The sequence below is a fragment of the Globicephala melas genome, chromosome 1 (genome assembly GCF_963455315.2).
Source record: "Globicephala melas chromosome 1, mGloMel1.2, whole genome shotgun sequence".
NCBI lineage: Eukaryota > Metazoa > Chordata > Mammalia > Artiodactyla > Delphinidae > Globicephala > Globicephala melas.
This window is the reverse complement of record NC_083314.1, coordinates 146,598,380-146,604,379: the sequence shown is the minus strand read 5'-3', so window position 1 is coordinate 146,604,379 and position 6,000 is coordinate 146,598,380. Positions and strand designations below refer to the sequence as shown.

The following is a 6,000-nucleotide window of genomic DNA, read 5'->3' as shown; positions in this document are numbered from 1 at the left end:
AGACTTAAAATTACTTAAAGCAAACTCCGTTAAAGACTTTTAACAGTAGAAAAATCCTTGTCTGCGCATCTGATAGCACACCTTTTGTGCAGAGCACCGGATGAAGCCCTAAATATTTTCCTCCTCTTGTGGTTAGTGGCATGTTAGTATCGTGATTCTCAGAGAATTTATTTGACCCCCCTGGCCATTAGTTCACATTTGTTTTGAGTTTGATGCCTGCACTCATCTAAAAATAAACAGAGCAGGGAAGAGTGAAGAAAAGGCTTAAGAAAAGGATTTAAAAATATAGAACTACACGTTCCTCTTACGGTTTTCTCAGCACACTGCAGTCTGGTGAGTCGGGGAAAAGGAAGTCTCTTCTGACGTCCTTGTGCTGTCTCCCTCTAAACTCTCCTAACACCCTACCCCTGCTTCTGATTACCGATTCATTTAGTGGGCTTTGGTTGAATTCTTTCTCTGTACTGCATGCTGGGAGCAGGAAGTCAAGCAAAATTCAGGCCCTGCTCTCAAGAAGCTCCTAGTCCGTGGAGAGACAGGCAGGTAGACTGTGACTGAAGGCAGGGTGGTGAGTATCACAACAGAGGACAGAGAGGAGGTTCCCGAGATTGTGTGGGTCAGGGAGGCTGGCTTCAACTGAATTTTGCAAAATGGCAGGGTTATTTAGATGGTGGTGGAAGAAGCATTTTAGCTGGGGGGAGAGAGAGCACACGTGCAAAGACATGGAGGGGACATAACACGGAAGGGACATACAGCAGGAGGCATTCAGAGTAGGACACTTGCCTTATTGCATTTTGGAACTTTGTTTACAGATCTATCTGCTAATCGCTCAAGACCTGAATTCCTAGAGGGCAGGTGTCAAATGCCCTGGAACTCAATTATCTAATAATAATAAAATATTTAATCTTTGCCACATTCCTGTGAACTCTACCAATATTGAGAAAACTGAGACATAGGACTGTTAAGTAACATGCCCAAGGTCACACAGCACAAGAGGGATTTGAACCTAGGCATTCAGGCTCTGGTGCCTGTGTTCTTAACCATTATGCTATGCAATAGGTAAGTATTTGAATTGATTTGATTTGAATGGATGTAGAAGTAATTACATGATAATGTAGTCTCTCATTTGTTTAAAAAAAATAACGTGGCCGGCATGCCAGCCTCTGACAGTTGTTGCAGCAAAATGTTAAGAAGCCGCCTTGGCTTTGGCTTTGGCTTGTGTGACATGTGGAAACTCTCACAGGTGGAAATGTTCTCTGGGCTCTTAATCGCCAGACTTTAGCCAGATTCAAACCCAAAGTGAAAATGAAATATGAGTTTAGGCCTGAAACAGAGGAAATCAGAGGTCAAAGGAATCTGGAGGCGAAGAAACAGAGGCTGTAAAGATGGCCTTACACAGAAAATGGAAGATCCCTGGCCTTAAAAATACAGTCTTTTGAGACAGTTTGAAAGAAGGTGAGGGAAACAATAATGATAAGTACATATAGCTTTAGAAGATGAAAGTGCTCCTACTTTTAAATTGATTTTGAAGAGGAGAGAAAGAGAGATGAGACAGGTTTATGATAAGAGCTGAATTGTGGGGAACAGAGCAAGGAAAGCAGATTTCACTATGGAGAGCAGAGAGCCATCCATTCACTTGTTTATCCTACCAACAAAACCTGGAGCTGGTCCCTGGGGTTACAAATGAATCAAACACAGTCCCTGTCCTCAAGGAGCTCACAGTCCAGTGATAGAGATAGGAAGATGGAGGGTCCCGATGCTATGTGCTAAATGTCCATGTTAGAAATGTGTACAAGGGAGAGAGGAGGGAGCCGTGATGGGGTGCTAAGGAAGGTTGTGTTAGGCCTGTTGATGAGAGAGGAGGGCCTTCCGGGCCAGCAAGAGTGTTTTGCAGAGTGTGGCATGAGAGAGAACACTGTGTGCTCTGGTTTGTCATTGCTGGCCGCAGAGTGAGCTTTCTAAGGGCTTGTGGAGGTTATGGTGGGTAAGAGAGGAAGATGGGAGTCAGTAACAGGAAGACCCCAGTTCCAATCCCAGCTCTGAACACTGTGAGCAGGGGCTAGTCATTCTACCCTCCGTCTTCTCCTTAACTCTTAGTTTGCTCACCTATAAAATGCAAGTGGTGGGTGGAAGGAGGACATATCCCATCCATCTCTGAGGATCTTCATGAAGATTAAAAGGGGTGTTGGGTGTGAATGTGCTTACCAACTCCCCTGCGTCTAGCATGTGATTTAATGAATTCTTTCCAGTGGCTTTGTAAGGGTTCGTCTCGTTTCTGCAGGGAGATGACACTTGCTGTGTTATCTCTGCACTTGCCACCACGCCTTTCCGACGGTGGCCTGGAAAATCCTCCTGAAGGGCATTTGGTCCATGTAGCTGCCCCTTGGGGTCCACAGGAGGGAGGAGCCATCCAAGTGGACCAAGAATACCCCCACTCTCTCACCCTGAGCAGGTCCATGTGGAAAGCCAGGAACGCCCTCCATATTCAGTATACAGAGCAGTGTGTCGATTTCCTGAAATATCCCGTGAAAACAAGAGGGTTTTCATTTTGAGAAATCAGAAACCCTAATGACTGCTTATTGCATTTGAAGTATCTAACTTTAACCCATTCACAGTAGAGAGTTTTTTAAAAGAGGAAAGTGTACCAGAAATTGTCTGTAAGTGTTAAAAATGGTGCTTTCATTATTCTTTTTTTTTTCCAAGTTCACTTACTCTCTCCTCCTTTGCTCTATATTTTCCTGACTGGTATTACTGTGAGAACTTATTAGTTAATGTTTGTGAAGCATTTTGAAAATGGAAATAGCCATCGACATAGTGATGAGTAGTAACGTTTTTAAGTGTTCTTTTGTATTTCAGAAATTAAATTCCAGGGATAAATCGTACCAGCTCTCAGATTAGTCAACTTTGCCACCTGCAACACATTTTAATGGGCACATATTTTCAGTATGTTATGTTTTGGACCAGGAGAATGAACATGTATTAAGTGCTTACTGTGTGCTGAGCTCTGAGCCCAATGCCTTAAATTTGTTATTTTCAATCTTCACAGTAACCCTGCAAGGCAGACAGAAAATTGTTCGCATTTTTCAGATGAGTAAATTTGAATTGCACCTCAGAGAGTCTTAAGTGGCTGAGCCAAGGTCAAGGCTGGAGCTGGTTTTCAAACCCAGATCAGATAGACTCCAAACCTCATGCTCTTTCCATTATACCACGTAGAATTTTGAATTAAGATCTTTCCAGTAACAACAATTTATTTGGCAGTTTTTACTGACTAATAGCAGACACATAGCCTAGAATGTTTTTAATCGGATTAGATCATTTACTTTCTCTGAGACTACTGGGTTGCATTTTATGCTGATAGGAATTCTTTCCTCAGACGTGGAGGTTTAGGGAAGGGCACAGACTTTGGTTTCAGACTTGAGTTCAAGTTGCGGTTCTGGCTGAGTGACAGTGGACACTGCCTGAAGCCTCATTTCTCCATCATGTGTAAAGTGACTTCACTTCTTCAAGCCTCAGTTTCCTCAGCTGTAAATGAGAGGAGTGACAATTACCTACTTTGCAAAGTTGTGGGAGAATTAAGTGAAGTAATGTATGTGGAGATACCTATTACCATTTATTGTGTGCTAACTGTTGGCAGTATTGGACGGACTTCGTGGTAATTGCTTGCCTAGACATTTTCCTGTGTAAACCAAACAGGATCTCCGTTTATTGAGCCTTTGCCATATTCCAGGCAGGGGCTTTGCTAGGCACTTTGTATGTGCTTCTCCATTACCATATTTATGACATTATATAATAATTACTTATTTACTTATTTATTTACTTCCTTGCAGGCAGGAACCTCTTTTATTTCCTTTATATCCCTGGCATTTAACATAATGGCTTTTGGCTCATGGAAGGAACTCATTAATGTTAAGGAAGTTAGCTTGGCTTTTGTTTCTTTATACTGCTTTTCTTCTTTTAAAAGATAACTTCAGTTGTGGGAGGGGCTATTCAAATGAAGCACTATATTATCATTAGTAAACTGTGACTTATAACTTTCTTTAAAATATGCCTGTAACTAAAGAAGTTTAGGTTGCACTGATTTGACAACAGCTGATTCTGAATATCTGTTAGTCTTTCACTCTTTTAAAAGGTAAATTTCTGGGATGAAAAGAATATATCAAGAGTTGGAAGAGTTTGCAAGCAAATTTACTTTGTGTCTGTGATTTCAAAGGAGATGGTTACCCTACTCAACTCTTTTCAGTAACCTTAGTGTATCATAATTTGGATGTGTCATATCTAAATTATTAAAGACATATTAAATTAGTCCTAAAAGGGTCTTATCTGAGAATTATATATTATGCAGTTTGAATTTTATTATAAAGGTAATAATTTTGAACTTTACCATGTGTTTTTAAAAGGCTTATTATTTCTCAATTTTTAAAATGCCAGTTTGACTCTTGCCCAATTAGTACGAATTAGTGAGATTTCAAAAGCGTGTTTTGATAAAGACAAAAGATTGTTTGTGAAGACAGAGATATTAACTTACTTATCCTCTGTTCTAATCCAAAATTTTCTGTTGTTATGAAGCAAATCATAATGCATACAGTAGGAGATTTTAAAAAATAGAACAATGAGGAGATTGAGATGAAGGAAAACTAAGAGAATTTTAAAAATAAGATAAACTCAGGGGTGAGGTTTGTGCTTAAAAAAAGAATCAAGTTTGCAGTGAGGTCCTGTGCTCTTTCTTTACACATAGAAGGCTACAGATTTGGCACTCATTTTCCTAGCAATATTACAAAGAGGGGACCCAAAGAATTACAGGATGCAGCGTCCATAAAATAAAAGTAAGCGCATCACACAGATAAGAGAGAATATTAGTGGTTCGTTGCCATAATAAAGTTATCTGCCTCAAAACAGATAGAAATATTCTGATACTTGGTATTTGTGATTTTTTTTTTTTTTGCCTCCACTTTGCTTCTCGTTCATGAGATTTTTATAAATATGTATTAGGAGGATCTCCGTATGCAGGAAAGAGAGAGAGAGAAACTCAAAAAGCATGGCGTGGAATGCTGCTTGACAGTGTCATACATTCACAAGATGTCCTTGAAGATGGAGCACAGAACAGAGATCAGGGAAATTTTGGCAGCTGCAGTTGGGAAAATAAATGGCTGTTGTGTGATTGGGCAGATCCTGAAAGCAGGCTCCTGCTCAAACCATGTAATTAAGAAAAGTGGGAGCTTTTGTCCAAGAGCAGAATGTTCATAATATCAGAGTTTGTCAGCAGGAGCTTTTAGAACAGATCAGTACTTTTCACTCCCTGATCCAGGGAACAGTTTTCTTATAAATCATCCACTCTCCTTGCTGTCTTCATGAAGGTTGCTGCCAGGCGATAAGGCAGTCTTAGATTGTAACCTCACTAATGTGCAGTGATGTAGGTGAAGGGGAGACCAAATCAGAGACTGTTTCAAGAAATGCGATTTTTATTCATTTGGGCTCCTATGTAGAAACAAGCAGAGTGTGACCAAGGAGAGATCCTGCAGGACAGCTCTGGGAAGGAGATGGAATCATTTTTTGTTTGTTTGTTTTTATTTTTGTTTTGTTTTGTTTTTTGAATTTTTGAATTTTATTTTTTTATACAGCAGGTTCTTATTAGTCATCCATTTTATACACATCAGTGTATACATGTCAATCCCAATCGCCCAATTCATCACACCACCACTATCCCACCCCGCCACTTTCCCCCCCTTGGTGTCCATACGTTTGTTCTCTACATCTGTGTCTCTATTTCTGCCCTGCAAACCGGTTCATCTGTACCATTTTTCTAGGTTCCACATCTATGCGTTAATATACGATATTTGTTTTTCTCTTTCTGACTTACTTCACTCTGTATGACAGTCTCTAGAGAGATGGAATCATTTTTAATACTGTGGCTCCGAACTGGTTTGAAGGATTTGACATTTTCTTTATTTTTTAAAAATAGCTTCCTTTCAGATTATAAAAGTGCTATATTTTCATTGTAAAACA

General features: G+C 40.0%; 1 protein-coding gene across 4 annotated transcripts in view; it reads left to right on the top strand.

Annotated features, from left to right (window-relative positions):
* ELAVL4 (ELAV like RNA binding protein 4) overlaps positions 1–6,000 on the top strand; it is an 85,896-nt gene that overhangs the window by 17,588 nt on the left and 62,308 nt on the right. The window lies entirely within an intron of this gene.